General features: G+C 32.3%; 1 protein-coding gene across 1 annotated transcript in view; it reads right to left on the bottom strand.

Moving 5' to 3' along the window:
* Positions 1-17358, bottom strand: part of LOC115889797 (pikachurin-like) — a 340782-nt gene that overhangs the window by 315260 nt on the left and 8164 nt on the right. The window lies entirely within an intron of this gene.

The raw sequence follows: 17358 nt of genomic DNA, 5'->3' as shown, positions 1-17358 counted from the left end.
CTCTTCATGATTTGAATTTCAGATATATAAATCTAAAGTAATCCGATTAGGGAAAACTGCCTAATTCTATGTATATACTTTTATTTGCATTTAAAACTATTTTGTACTTCAAGAGACAATTTAAATTGAATCAACTTTCCTGTCGTAGTCTAAATTTCTATTCAATTTTAGTTGATTTAGTAATCTTGATAAGGTATGTAAACGAAAGTATGTGTTGCGCAAAAATCTTTATACTTTTGTGTGAAATGCTAAATCATTATACAATAGGTCGAAAAAAAGGAGACAGATATGGCTAAATGGTCATTTTATATGTAAACGGTGTATACTAAGGACTGGCAAAGGTTAATCTTAGGTCGCGATTTCTGTATATAAGAAAAGTACAATGCGTTTATAATATCTATACTGAACAAAGAGAGAACAGTAAACACGTTGCCAAATGTATGAAATAAACCGAGAAAATGTGCACATTGCTAAGAGACGTGGAAAGGGGTATAGCAGATTCGTCGCGGTCGACCGGTCGACCCAATCAGTACCTCTGTCAGTACTTAAAATTATCGGGAAAGGTGAACATCGCATGCGTTCAGCTTCACGATTTAGAACGTGACACTTTATTTGTTTATTTATTACCGAGTCGTTGTAATTTTCCCTATAGCTTGTAAATTTTTAAGGGCAAGTTAGAAACACTTGAAGTGGAATTGACTGAAGGAACTCTGAATTGAAAAATCGATATCGCGAAATCCATTAGAAATATTTTCTAGCTATCGAATTTTTCTTATTTAAACATCTTGTAAAATATCGGAACTTCAACATAAAAAAAGTTTCAATATCTAATGTGGTTCTTGACTTCGCGTCCTATGTGTTAAAAAGTTGAGTTTTTGAATGATCGCCATTACTGACGTTATCTCGTTAAAAAATGTGGCAATATGGGGACACTACCTGTACCTTGGAACACTACTAGGACCTTGGATAATGTCCGTAACCTGGGCCATAAGATTGGACCATAACTTTGGACACAGTCCGTCCATAAGACAACGGTACAGGGGAACACTACCCGTACCTTGGATAATGCCCGTACCTTGTAAATAGTCCGTACCTTGGACCCTAAAAATATGAAACTCTTGTTTAAAACCAAACAAGGTCTAATAAACAAAATAAACCTACCTCGAATTACTTCCGAAGGCTCACTAAATAATAAAGAACATGTCCCTTCTTCCATGTGACATTCTGGAGGACAAAAGAAAAGGGACGCCAACGTGCCAGCAAAATACAGATACAAGTTGGGTTGGGACATCCAAAACTCTACCCTAAAAATACGCAGTAATAATAACGCATCAAAAAAGATAATATCTCATTTTTAATAGCAGCTGATTCAGATTATACAGCAAGATTTAAATAATCACCATTTCTAAAAGCCGGGATGGTTAGGTTAGGCTACAGAGCGCTAAAAGCAAAAGTCAGTCGACAGCACAGAGAGTTGACAGAAGCGATGTTGACAGCGCCTCCACAGAGCGATAACAGGGTTGTGTCAAACGATAACAGGGTTGTGGACTAGAGAACGTAAAAATTCGTCAAATAAATTATCCGGCCGAAACGATAGGGAATCCGGTGATGATATGCTAGACATCATATATTATATATAAAAAAGACATGTAACGAACTAAAAACGTTACAACTTTACTTGATAGGGAAAGGTGTACCGGAGTAATGTCACAACGCCGCAACAGCACGCACCGTCGCATTTCTCTCGCTCCGGCTTAATAAGATCCCTATGCGATTTACTTCCACATATGTAAATACCGACCCAAAAGTAAGAGTTGCCGTCATGGTATATTGGGTATCATCGTTTTATACAATAAGTTTTACCTATTTATGTTGTTTATCTAATCTAAAATATATGTTAAAAGTATCTAATTAACGATAGAAAAAAATGTTTCTATTTTTAACTATAAAAGTCGTTGGCTCCTGTACTGCAAGCTCTTATGAAAGAATAAAAATTTAATAAAATCATAAACATTTAAAAAATCAAAAATATCGTTCGAGTAATTAATGTTCCGACTAGAGCTGCAATCGTAATCAACAACTTTATTTTCGCAAACATCATCGGGGCAAAATTAAAAAATACTCTATCAGTCGCGAATTGGATGACCCATTCATTACAGATCGATAATTAGGGCGGAGATTCGAATGGAATGATTTATGCGATTGAAAACAGTTCGGAACGCGGCAATCCAAAATCGCGAATTATTAATTCAACGTGTAGTTTTATTGGATGTATACCGATGTAGAGCGAATGCGTTCGGTCTTCCCTACAGCAATACGACGGATTAATACAGGTGAAGTATTTAAAGCATTCGATTCGACAATTATGAAACCTGGATTACCAGTTTACATGGGGATATAAAACAGGAAATAACTCAGACAAATAATGCAATTAGACAAACCTCAAAAATTAAAAAATAAATAAATATACTCTCGAGGTGGTTTATAATAGCCTTCCTTGAGATAGCAGATTGAACTTTCTGGGGTTACTATTGGGGGTTAGTGATGGGCAAAACTGTTATTTTTAGATAACAGTTGAAACTGTTATAGTTATTTAGTCGAGCAGTTTAAGCAGAATCGTGGTTAATCAATTACTTAACTTTTTGGAACACCCGGTATGATTTTTTTAAAAATTTCAAAATATGTAAAAAAAACAAAATAAATTATGCGTGTCCAGGCGTTTTCCCGAAAGACTAACCGTTTTATAAATAACAAATATTGTAATATTTGAGGGGCGTTTTCACTCTGTTGGAATTTGAGATTCGAGAAACCCCTCCTTATCGAACCTCAACCCCACAGTCAGTCCGTTTGCAAAAAATCAGCTTTAAACGTCCAGCAGTTTAAGCAGAATAGTGATTACTCAATGGTCATATTTTATGAAACACCCTGTATATATTTTTAAAAAATCTGAAAATATGTAAAACAACATAATAAAATATACGTGTTTTAAAGAGTTTTTCCGAAAACTCACCGGTTTTAAATAAAAAATATTCTAATATTTCAGAGTAGTTTCACCCCTTAGAATTCGAGTTTCGAAAATCCCTTCTTATCGAACCTCTACACACTAAAGTCAATCCGTTTTCCAAAAAAAATCAGCTTTTTACGTCAAGGGCTTTAAGCAGGATCGTGATTAATCAATGACCAGATTTTTCAAAACACCCTGTATACATTTTTAAAAAATCTTAAAATATTATTCTGAAAATGTTTCAGAATAAATAAATACCTAAATATTGAAACTTAATAAGTAAGTACTGAACCATACAGCGCCATAATATCTCGACCTCCGTCCGTTATGCTCGTAACAGGTTGAAACAGAATGTATCTAAAACAACTGATGCGTTATTCCCCAACCTGTTTCGAACCTCCATCGACAATCGACCGATGCAGCAGCGTTCCTTTCCCACACCTATTATCTCGTCCGCCGCCCTGTTATACTTGTAACAGGTTGAAAAACAACATATCTAAAATGACTGCTTCTCCAACCCGTTGCGAGCCTCCATCGACAATCGACCGATGCAGCAGCGTTCCTTTCCCACTCCTGTTATCTCCACCGCCAGGCGTTATGCCCTCAACTGTTTCAAAAAACCTGCTTCTTTTATATCCTATTATTTTTAAGCTGTTGTAAATACGACCATTGACGGTATCGACCGAAGCAGCTACGTTCGCCGTAGCGCTTTCCCCACTCCGTTGTCCGTTGTCTCGCCGCCTGTATCGATGGTTGACGAAATAACATGTTTTCCATCCATACTAGTTGTTTTTTGGAATTGCTTCGAGCAGCATAGAATTTCGTGGTGATGTAGAGCGCCGACTTCGTTTTTCGTTTCACGAGCGGCCGATCTCTACGTGTCGTTATTAAATATCTGTTATTTTTTAGAAGTAGTAACGATTGCGTTATGTTATTTATAAATAATTGTTATAAAATAACAGATAGTTAAATAACAACCCATCACTATTGGGGGTTATGATTATGATATATTTTTTCCCTCATTAACAAGAGGCCGTCCTCTGTCGGAAACACTGCGACCGGTGAGACCTATTGTGGTTGTCCTCTTTCTATATCCACACCCATTCTCCTATCCTTGTGCCCTGTACTAACTTATGCAGGTCCTTGATAGGATGGGAGCATAGTTCCTCCGGTTCTAGCCTGGCTTTCCCAAATAAATAAATAAATAAATGCCTTTATTGTCAAAAAATTTCACAATTTGTTGACAAAGGTAAAGTAAACAAACAAACAAACAAAAGAGAATACAAAACATTATACAAATTACATTGTCAGTCTTATTGTTTAATATAAACTTTTAAAAATGTTTACAATGTCAATTCAATTAGTAAATATAGTAATAGCAAACATTAGACCAGTGTTTACAAGATCAAATTCGATTATCAAAATATATGTCCTTTACGGCGCACATTGGTTCAGATTCAAAAAAATCGACGCATAGGGGTCAAGAAAAAAATTTCGAAAATTTCAACAATGATATTATTTTCAATAGATGATGGGTCCCTTTATTCAAATTTATCACGATCCACTTTTTAATCGTAATAAAAAAGCGTACAGGAATGTTGTTTTCGTTAGATTTTGTAGTTTAAATATATCAGTTATTTGCTGATAATGGTTTAGTGTTGCTAATATATTTTGGTTCTTAATTCAGAGACTTGGAAATAAATTAAATTATAATGGATTTTGAAGACCAAGGTAAGTACTTTTTAAGAGAATTTTATTAACTTAAATATTTTTTTATGAAGCGAGTAGTTACCACAAACATAGTAGGAGCGTTTTTTTGAAGAAAATTAAACTTTGAAATTGCGTATCTTTAGAACTCCGCAGATCTCCCCTTCTGTATTTTATAATTTTTAAAAGGTATTATACCAAGTTTAATTTACCACAAGTATCTTTCCCCAAGAGATCCCGAGGTAGATGATATATAAATTAGAATTTTAAATTGACCAGTAGACTTATTTTTGTTCCATGGATAATTTCTTAAATTATTATACTAATATTTTTTAAGTAACTCTGGAGTGGTAAAAGTGTAACTATAGAGACTTACATGTTCCACCCGTACTCTATTTCTTTTATTTTTAGGAACAATAAGCCGCAGATCAATATGTGAGAGGTTTTTGAAAATGGGTTTTAATAATAGGTCAGAAGCGGATATTATTGATAAAATTATTTCATTTTTGTGTGATAATAATATTCCTAACATATTATCAAAAAAAAACAAATTAAAAATTTTGTTTATAAATGGTCAGAAAAGTGGAGGAAATGTAATTATACTTGGAGCAGTTTTATTTCCAACAATTGTCTCTGGCTGAATAAAAATTTACTTCAAATGGAAGAAAATCAATCTTTTGATGACCCTGGCCCTTCAAGATGAATTTTTTTTTCAGAATTGTCCAACTCCCAAAAAAATAAAGAGATCAGAAAGTATATATTGCCAAGGAATTAATTTATATCTTACAGAAAAAAACATGTTTTTTTATTCACATAATGCTGCAAATATTGCATTATTGATTTTAATTAATAGCAAAGATTAAAAATCAATTTATTTCTAGGAATTAGAGATTCTTACACCTCTGAAGTTCTGGCATATGCTACAGTTTCTAATTTAAGGAAGGAACATAAAAATGAGACGGCAAAAGAAGTCCGAATATTAATGTCAATCGGATAGTGAAGAGGAACTAGAAGAAAGTGGTGGTGAATCATGTCATGAACAAAATGAGTTTGAAGACTCTATTTAAGGTATATTGCAATTTATGTTTTTTCTTTAATTTAGACCAGTTAATCTAATGGGTATTCTTTTTTTGACTAGGTTCAAAGCATTTTTCAAACCATAATTTTTGAATAAAATTCATAGAAAATCCCCATTTATTATTATTTTTATACTAAACAAACGTAGTCTGAAATATATTTTGTTTATTCCTTGGACTATCTTTGTCATGTTAATAAATCCGCCATTAAACCTACTAAGTCTATAAAGATCTTGCTCCGCGTTCCTGAGTGGATAAGTCTGAGATGGCCTTTCTTGAGAAGCTGATACTGACACTTAAAAAGTGCGCATGCAATCCAAAGCCTCGCAGTAACATATTATGTGCTCCGCTGTTTCAGGATCTTTATCGCAGAGTCTGCAGCAAACACTTTCTTGATACAGATTGAGCTTATCTAGATAACACTTGACAGCCATGTGTTCTGTCAAGAGGCCTGTTGTTATCCGCACTTTATTCCTGCTAAGCATTAGTATGTCTAGTGGACATTCTGCTTTTCCCTGATCCAGCGTTTTTTGTGCACTACAGGCATGATTATAATATTAGTAACGTTTTAGTGCAATATCTCTATTCTAATTACGAGTATTAATTAGAAAAGAGACTAATAATACTATTTTTATTACAACTGTGACAAAACTTTCAAGATTTTGTCCGTTATCATAGTAGTGTGGCCTTTATATAATTATTATAATTAAAATAATTTATTGAGCGGTAGGCAGAACTTGGATTAATGAGAGCACCGTCTTTTCAGAGCGTAAATATAGTTTATCGTTTACATATAAAAACAAAATATAACCAGCTACAAATCGAAATTAACGCATCGCACTTTTATGGTAAGGGCTCTTTCTAAATTCAGTTACTATAAACTCTATTGCCACTTACCTTATTACGTCAACATCCATCAGCAATACATCAACAACAAGAACCTGTCGAAGATTTCATTGATCCCCTTGTAGATCTACCTCTTCGGTCTTGGACTCATACTTTGGATTGAACCACTCGACCGGTTATCACAGTGTTCTTTTAAATAACTTAATATTTTAGTGATTAGGTGAAATAAAGAAATAAAATGCCGATTTTTCACAACACTTAACTATATTTAATATAAAGAAATAAATAAATAAAAATAAAGAAAAGATTTAACAACAAAACATTTATAATTAATGAAAAGAAAGAAATTGAATCAAAATAATTAATGACAATTAGAGAATTGAAATTAAAACCCAGAGATAATAAAGTTAAAAAAAAATACAAAATATTCTTCTTATTAGTCCAATTTAAATTATCTACAATTAGCATACACTTTCAAATCTCTCTTAGAATTATCGTTGGCAGAAAATTAATATATTAAAAAAATATTCACTGAACAATTAAATTTAAATTAGAATTTAATAAAAAGAACAATTGCAAAATAATCACTTATGCAATGACATCTAAAATTTACTAAAGCCTTTAGAACAAACAGAAAGTCTTAAATCATTAATAAAGAAAAATATCAGAGAAAATCCAAAAACAATTAAAATACTGTAAGCATGAATAGTTTAGAATTTTCCTAACTTGAGAATTTATTTGAGAAAATCTTTAGATAGAGAACTTACTAAAACAATTATAAAGACCACTGGATAATATAAGATCTACACGGAGTAAATTCGACCATCTAATTTAAAAGTCAGTACCGAACTAATTTTGAAGATGAAAATACTGATGCTGGTACTATCTCGGAAAGGCGTTACTACATCTTCGGCACGCCCCTGTTTGAGGAACCTTCGAATACCCATCCAAATGCATATTTTGCACCTTTTTAATTGGCCGAAGGGTTCCTTCCCCGAAAGATCCCTAGACTTCTTTCACCCTTGTTTCTGGTTCTTATCCCGAGAGGGCATCAGCATGTCCTATTTATTAATTATTGTAATTTCCAAACCCTTCCGTGTAAATCTTACTCTTTTACCCATTTGCTGAATAACATTCATAATTTACCTTAACTAATACAAATGATACCGAATCATAGGATTACCTTAAAAAAAACCGCCTAGAAATGAAATCTTTATTTCTTCATTCATTTGTCTATTTCTATTTAACTCTAGGAACGGAAAAAAGATAATCCTATTTCTATCATTTTCAGACATTCATCTCGTGAACATTTGGATTCTGATTTTAAAACATATATTTAATACTTTTAATTCTCAATTTAAAACCTCTAGCGAGGGGATGATTTAATTTTACTTATTTCGTTAAGCATGCCTACGTGCTTTTTCTGCGTTGTTTATTTTGAGATATCCCTAGGGTACACAACTGGTACCACTCTGTCAAATAGAGTTTTGATAATAAGGGATGAATGTTTGTTCTACTTTTACCCCTCGTTTATGTGACTTTAAATTATTTAGAAGATTGTATTATTTGCTTAGTTAGTTTCTCAGGATATATGCGTACTTTTAGAGAGTTTATGTGTCTTGAATATTATTAGATTAATTGCTTAGGCCTTTTAAAATTCGTTTGCCTATGTCAACTGATAACTTCGTAAACTGAAATGGTCCCATCTTGGAATAACAAACCAAAAGATAAAATTTTACCAAGCTTGATATTATTCTATTACACAACATATTATAGATTCGATATATCATAAGGCACTAATAGAAGCCCTAGCGAAACAAGGTATTGACAGGCCTTATATAGAAACTCTCGCCAATATATACAAAGAAGTCAAATCAAGAGTAATGATATATAAAACAACCCCAGAGTTCCCAACTGGCAAAGGAGTACGACAGGGAGACGCGATATCCCCAAAGCTGTTGACAGTAACATTAGAAGAAACCTTCTGTCAACTGGACTGGACCAACAAAAGATTAGATGGAGTATACCTTAACCAACTAAGATTCGCTGATGACATAGTCCTAATTGTCAATAGTCCTAAAGAACTACAAGCACAAATTAATGAACTAAATTCAGTCAGCAATAAAGTGGGTCTCAAAATGAATCTAGCAAAAACTAAAGTAATATACAACGAGCTAGTGGAAAGAAAGAACATTCTAATAAAATAGCACAACACTGAATATAGTAGAAGAATATATATATTTGGGACAAATAATACACAGCTCGGAATCTCTACTACAAGAAATCAACAGACCTAAGTTAGCATGGAGTATTTATTCAAGAAACTGAATCATATTCAAATCTAGAATGCCAATTTATCTAAGGAAGAAAACATTCGACCAATAAGTACTACCAGTTAACTTATACATCACCTATGCATGCGAAACCTGGACACTTAAAATGGACATCATAAGGAAACGGTAGGTCGCACAACGCTCAATGGAACGAAATATGCTGAGAGTAACCAAGAAAGACCGTAAAAGAATAGAGTGGATACGACAAAAGATCCAGGTAATAGATGTCATCCACAGAGTCAAATCCCTCAAATGGCAATAGGCAGCACATCTGGGTCAATAACTCAGTATCGAGCTAATATTTTGAAAATAAATATTATTTTTAATACAATTTGCCTTCCTAAATGTCTGACCTGCTAAAAAACATAATTAACGAATATTAGAGAATTAAAAAAATCGAAACTTGCATTACTAGCAAGTCAACAAAATGATGTATGCGTTTACCACATAAACTATTCTGCGGATTGAATTGATTTATATTATGCATCTGCAACCACAAATCACTATTTTCTAATAAATGATTGTCAGTGCAACAAAACTAGCAAAATTTATTACCGGCACTAAATTCAGTAGAACATTTTTCACAAAAAAAATATCTTGATTTGTTGTTGCACATCAATCCTAAAGCGAAAAGAGTTAACCGATATGGGTTAAATCGCAAAATGTATGGTCTAAAATAAAAACATATTTTTTTAAAATTGTATAGGGGTGTTCTATATTCTAAATAAGTATTAAGAAGTGTTTTTTTAAGTACGTAATTGTTAAATATAATAACAAATCCGTTAATTCAACAATTGTGTGTAATTTTTTTTTATAATCGGCATATCATAGTTCATTAAATTATGGTTCTACACCTACGTAATACATACATAAAGAAAGGTACGTACATACATACAAAAAGTATGGAACACAAAGTCATCCACAGAGTCATCCACAGAGTCATCCACAGTGTCATTCCTCAAATGGCAATAGGCAGCACATCTGGGTCAATAACTCAGTATCGAGCTAATATTTTGAAAATAAATATTATTTTTAATACAATTTTGCCTTCCTAAATGTCTGACCTGCTAAAAAACATAATTAACGAATATTAGAGAATTAAAAAAATCTAGTGCATTACTAGCAAGTCAACAAAATGATGTATGCGTTTACCACATAAACTATTCTGCGGATTGAATTGATTTATATTATGCATCTGCAACCACAAATCACTATTTTCTAATAAATGATTGTCAGTGCAACAAAACTAGCAAAATTTATTACCGGCACTAAATTCAGTAGAACATTTTTCACAAAAAAAATATCTTGATTTGTTGTTGCACATCAATCCTAAAGAGGAAAGAGTTAACCGATATGGGTTAAATCGCAAAATGTATGGTCTAAAATAAAAACATATTTTTTTAAAATTGTATAGGGGTATTCTATATTCTAAATAAGTATTAACAAGTGTTTTTTTAAGTATGTAATTGTTAAATATAATAACAAATCCGTTAATTCAACAATTGTGTGTAATTTTTTTTATAATCGGCATATCATATTTCATTAAATTATGTTTCTACACCTACGTAATACATACATAAAGAAAGGTACATACATACATACAAAAAGTATCACGAAGACATATAAGTCAAATCAAATTTTGTAGACAAAATGAGGTGAAGTTTTCCTTAAGTTTACTACTTCTTTCTGTTGCATTGAGGCACTATTCAACAATAATAGTTGCATTGCATAATAATAGCACTATTTAACAATAGTTATAACGTATGACACATTTTTTGTACAAAATAATTTTAATCGTATTGTACTTCGAATAAAAAGATTAAGGAAAGAACCTAATATAAACACAATTAGGGGCTCAGTGGTGGATTAGTATGGCTGATTTAAATTTGGGTTCATCAATGCCGTACTAATTTTATTTAAAACCTGTAAAAATATAATCTAGAGTAGACTTTAATTTGCTGGTTTTGTTATACGTTGCCAATAATTATTGTTATTAGTTATTAATTGTGTTAAAAAATATATTTCTAATAAAAATAGATAAGCTATAGACAATATTTAATAACAAAATTATCAGATATGCTACTAAAACGACTAAGTCAAACTGAAGTATCCTAATTATTTTTGACAAGGTTTAAATACGAGCTAAAATACAAGAAAAAAATATAAAATTAATTGATTCTAATTAAATTTCATAATTGATTGGTTTAATAAACGTACAGGGTGAGTCCTAAATAAGTGCAAATATTTTTAGGGATGGAATATTTCGACCCCAGGAACACGTCTATAAGGTTATTTTCGCAAAAAAACGTTGAAAATCGTGCATTTTCATTTTTTTAGAAAACTTTTTAGCACTGCCTGTTCACCGTAAATTTTACCACCGTATAATTTCTTAATCTATGATATTACTAATGGTTACGCATGATACAAAGAATACAAGGTATGATATTGCGCAGGTTGGTTACTACGTCACAGGTGATAAACGGCACCATTGGTCGGCAAGCTCCGCGCGCCAATTTCAAATTGTCAAACAGATGACACAATAAACGCGAAAATAATTTTTGAAATGTCAAGCTCGATAATTTGACATAACTTTTGGGGTTATGTCCTGATTCTTCCCTATTTTAGGTCTTTTTTTTATTACCTAGTGGCAATTGAACAATATGGATATTTTTCTGTATGGCGTATGACGTCACAGGTGGTATGCGCAAACTTAATGAAATTGGAGCCGCTATCGATCATACCTTGTTTTCTTTGTACCATGAAAGTTACGGCACTAAAACGGATCAATTTTTTTTAAATTTTCAAACTTGAAGAACTCGGTTATTTTCGACTTGTTTGAAAAACGTTAAAGAGAAAATATGTTTCTTTTACCGAGATCTACCAGCCCTGGAAATATTTGCACTTATTTAAGACTCATCCTGTATAGTTACTTAACAGTGAAAATTATTCTCCTATATATCTCAATTCTACTACTCGACAACTAACTATTTTACTATTTTTAAGTGCGAGAAAAAGAGTTGTTAAAGCTGTTCTGTTATTCACATTGTGTTTTACATGTCGTTTGTAACTGCAGTCTAATTATTAAACAATTTTTCGATTTTATCTCTTAAATTTGTAATTAAAAATAGTCAAATCTTGTGTATGTGTATGAAATTTCACAAGTAAATTAATTTCTACTGACAATTTTAAATTAATATATATTCATCTAAATAATTTTTAAATGATGACATTTAAAAGAATGAGAATGAAACAGAATAATATATTCATACGGTTTTTTTACAAGACCGTAAAAACTCCATCTCCGAGAGTACGTGTGTGGAAAAACTAATGACACTCATTTTTAATTTGGCCCGTAATGTGTTCTCTTTTCTGTAATAGCGGAGAGCTTTAGTTTCGAGTTAAGTTACGCGGTGGGACAACAATGAATGCAAACATTAATTATAAAAAACGTCCAGAATAGTTCAAATATGAGGTTTTAACACGCTGCGCACTTTATGCCTAGAATTTTTTGGTCTGCTTAAATAATACGATGCTTTTGTGGATACAATCCCGTTTTTATTCGACCTTTTGATCTATATAACTAAGAAAAATACGTTAAAATTTATTATAAATAATTTTTAAATATCACACCCTTGATTTAGAACAACAGCACAGTGGATTGTTCAAAAAAGTAAGATATATTGAGAGGTATATTGCGGCATTGAGCTTATTGAAGCCGATTAAAGTCTAAAAGAAATTGGATACCTCGTATATCTCGATTTATACCGTGCTGACAACTCTTGCTTTTGGGTCAGCATTTACATGTGTGGAAGTAAATCGCATAGGGATCTTATTAAGTCGGAGTGAGAGAAATGCGACGGTGCTATTGCGGCGTTGCCACATTTCTCCAGTGCGCCTTTATCAAGTAAAGTACAATCACGATCACAAACCGCTTACTTTTAAGACTTTTATTTTCGAAAAGATAACTAGATAAAATCATTAGATATGTTTTTGAGTATCTGAAATGGAATTATAAGGATATCGTTAGGGTGTCTGTTTTTGTATAACGAGAAAACGTCAGTAATCGCGATAATTTAAAAACTCAACTTTTTAACACATAACACGCGTTAACTCAAGAACTACTTTATATATTGAAACTTTTTTTATTTTGAAGTTCGTATCTTTTAAAAGATGTTTAAATAAGAAAAAATCGATAGGCTTGTTTATTTCCACTCAAAATTAAAAAAAAAACATTCATTTACTTTTAGTGCAGTGCAATTTTCAGCAACTTTTCTGTTTATAAAGATTTTCACATACTGTCTGCAAAGAATATATAGCAGAAATATTAAGAAAGTTTTTAAAAGAACTACAATAAATTATTTCTTATGGATTTCGAGATATCGATTTTTAAATTCAGAGTTTTAATAGCGCGACCACTGTCGAACACCAACTCAATTCAACTTATTTTTACCAAAAGTGTGCAAATGTTTCTAACTTGCACTTAAAAATTTACAAGCTATAGGGAAAATTACAACTCGTTAATAAATAAAAAAATTAAAAATCACTAGACGTAATTAAATCGTGAAGCTGAACTGAGTGTACATCATGCACTCTTCCATAGAATTTTAAGTACTGATATGGTACTGATTAGGTCGACCGGTCGACCGTGACGAATCGGGTATATCTCCTTCCACGTCTCTTAGCAATGTGCACAGTTTCTCGGTTTATTTCATACGTTTAGCAACGTTTTTACTGTTCTCTTTTTGTTCAGTATATTATAAACGCATTGTACTCTTCTTACATACGGAAATCTCTACCCAAAACTAACCTTTGCCAGCCCTTAGTATTACACACTCACTTAGTCGGTAAGTAATTATATAATAGAGGACCAAAGTTCGGAATAGCATTGAAAGAAAAAAAGTTGAGCATAATATGATATATTGTTGCGGACCCGTGTGGACTCGGCCTAACCTAACTAATATGTCCCGCCCCCATATGGCCCTGAAGCGCATTAAAGAATAGACACCGTAATGATTCATCGAACGTTCGAGAACAATCGAGTTCCACTGGAATAGAGGCGTACATACGAGAACATTCTAAACCTTCTCTATGCACCTAATGATTTTATGGACTATTCGAGAACTGTTAGGTGTGGGTATATAACCCGAAGCCTGTGCAAAGGAGGGACAGAAACAAATAGACGAGTACAGTTGCTGCGCTAAATTCAAAATAAATTCCTTCTAAATAAATAGTTATAAATAGTTTGTAAATAGTTATTTAAGTCGTTTATCGTTATTGTTCGTTACTTAGTGTAAAATAAATTGTGTTTAAATAAATTAGACTTTCTATCCACACGGAACCGACGAATAACGTAACAATATCTTTAATCTGATATTCAATATTCTTCAATGTTTTCTTGTATTTCTTGTTTTGGCGTATCTGAAAAATATACCTAACCTTTCAATATTTTAGCTGTATGGCTGACCTTTGCATTAGCTACACAATCGGTGTAGCTTATCCTTCGTACCCTTTTATACACCCACGTCGCAAACGACTCCAGATTCTTTTAAGTGCTCTCCGTTGGTATCCAAGAATCAGTTCAATACCGAAGTATAAAAATACATTGTAACGGACCACTTTAATATTTAGTTGAAGGTTTTCTTCGCGGTCACTGGAAATTTGTTTAAACATTTATTACCTATAAGTATAATATTTTTTAAAAATATAATATTAATTCAAAATCGAATATTGGATATATTAGAGAAATATCCGTTTTAGTTTGGCCTAGGACATACCAAACGTTCTTATCATTATAGGAACTTTATAAATTTCCTAGGCCGTAGTAATATAGCTTCATCGTCTAAGCCCACGGCCACACAGGAATCGTTTTTTGCGTTTTTAGCGTGAAGCGTCTTTAGCGACTAAAACAAAATAACAGGATTATATAGGAGTGGCCATACCAAAAGCGTGTAGCGTTCGGCGTGTCTCGGAAAAAACGCAAATGAAAACAGATCAGTTTGTTTTCTGTAGCGTCTTTAGCGTTTTCTAAGATGAGACCCCGTCATAGGCGAACGTTATATTTAATAATACAATAAAAATAAATTAAATAGTATGCATTTTTTTTTCATTTTAGGGTATTATCTAAAAATATTTTTATAAAGAACATCTACTGTTTTGGAAGATTCTATTAAATTCAAAAATTTGAAGGAAATGTTTGAAAAAGTGTGGTTTGAAATTTTGAAAAAGTAATAAATTAAAAGAATATTTTCTTACGCGTAAAAAATAGTTTTTTACGTGTAACAAATAGTTTTTTACGCGTAAAAAATATATTGTTTTGGGTAAAAAAGTTTTTTTACCAGAAACAATAAGTTTTTGACGCGTAAAAATTAGTTTTTTACGTGTAACAAATAGTTTTTTACACGTAAAAAATATTTTTTTTGCGTAAGAAAGGCTTTCTACCAGAAACAATAAGTTTTTGACGCGTAAAAATTAGTTTTTTACGTGTAACAAAAAGTTTTTTACACGTAAAAAATATTTTTTTTTGCGTAAGAAAGGTTTTCTACCATAATAAGTTTTTGACGCGTAAAAATTAGTTTTTTACGTGTAACAAATAGTTTTTTACACGTAAAAAATATACTTTTTTGGGTAAAAAAGTTTTTTTACAAGAAACAATAAGTTTTTGACGCGTAAAAATTAGTTTTTTACGTGTAACAAATAGTTTTTTTACACGTAAAAAATATTTTTTTCTTTTCGTAAGAAAGGTTTTCTACCAAAAACAATAAGTTTTTAACGCGTAAAAATTAGTTTTTTACGTGTAACAAATAGATTTTTACACGTAACAAATTTTATTCGCGTAAAAAATAGTTTTCTACCAATAACAAATAGTTTTATACGCGTAAAAAATAATTTTATACCAGTAACAAATAGTTTTATACGCGTAAAAAATGGTTGTTTACGTGTACCAGTTTTATTCGCGTAAAATAATAAAAATAGTTTTTTACGTGTAACAAATGTTTTTTTACGCGTAATAATTTGATTCCCTTTTTCAAAATTTGTATTAAAATATCGATATTTTTGATAAACACGTGGACTGCTCACAAATACACGTCACGTCACTACGTATTTCTAAGCCGTTCACACCTTTCGTTACAACGAGCTCGTGTGTTAGGGCCGTCTCACTGGCTCGTATGTCACGGCCTTGAATTTTTACTCCCAGCGCGCGTAAAGAAGTTTCACTCCAAAATGTTTCATAAATCATGTCCTAAAATTGCATTAGCAACTAGAGATATTTACTATTCTATTATATAATTATAATTATTTATTATATTATAATTATAACAAGTACTAACTGCAACACTACATCAAAAAACTATACACATATAAACTAAAATTCGTAAAATAAATGGCAAATAATAATTATTATTTTTACACACACCACTAGCACTAGCAGTAGATTGTGTTTGTCTCCGAATATAAGCCCCGGCCCGTCCACAATTCAATCCCAGCATCTTTTATCTTCGTCTCTTCAACGCTAACGGCGCCGATCTCGCCTATCTCTTTCTCGCAGGATTGATTGTTGGACGGGCCGGGAATCCACGTGCTTGCGAGACGTTACTAATTGACATATTGATATAAACTGCAGACCTGCCGCGTCTTTTGCGTATTTTTAATGGACACAAATCGAAAAAAGCGCTCAAAAACGGTAAAATCGCAAAAAGCGCTTGAGACGCAAAAAACGCAAAACGCTAAAGACGCTTTCTGTGTGGCTAAGACAAACTAAAATGACCTGATTTGGGTTATTAATATAGGTTGTTATATCCGAGGGTGATATCTCACCGAGGTCTGATCCAGCATAATTTTGCTTTTCCAAGCAACTCAAACCTGGCCCTGTCCCGAGCAGGACAGACACATATCGTGCTTCATAATTTCGTCTGAAAGCCACCCGATTTTTTCTGTATTTGTATTTCTTTTAGTGCCGTAACCGTAGAATAAAGCCGTAACCATAGTAATATTAGAGATTAAGAAATTATACCGTGAGAATATTTGCGGTGAACAGGCAGTTCTAAACATTTTCAACAAATTTTTGGCGAAATAAACCTCATAGACATGCTCCTGGGGTCGAAATATACCAGCCCTAAAAATGTTTGCATTTATTTAAGACTCAATGACTCAAACACTGAATACTTGTTATTAATTTCAGTTTCAGTTAGTAGTTGATATTAGTAGTGGGAACTATCGAATGAATACTATCGAAACATTCCATAGTTGCAATTCATTCGAATAATTCGATAGTTAGTAAGAAAACATTCGTTGAAAACTATTCGAATAAAAATTATCGAATAGTTCCGTCATCTGCCTTGAAATATTGTATTCTAGTAATTCGGCAGCAAAAATCATTCATTTATAAAATTCA

This window comes from Sitophilus oryzae, unplaced genomic scaffold (assembly GCF_002938485.1).
Source record: "Sitophilus oryzae breed Bouriz unplaced genomic scaffold, Soryzae_2.0 scaffold_847_pilon_pilon, whole genome shotgun sequence".
Classification (NCBI taxonomy): Eukaryota; Metazoa; Arthropoda; class Insecta; order Coleoptera; family Curculionidae; genus Sitophilus; species Sitophilus oryzae.
The sequence above is the reverse complement of the archived record's forward strand: the minus strand, read 5'-3'. Positions and strand labels throughout refer to the sequence as shown.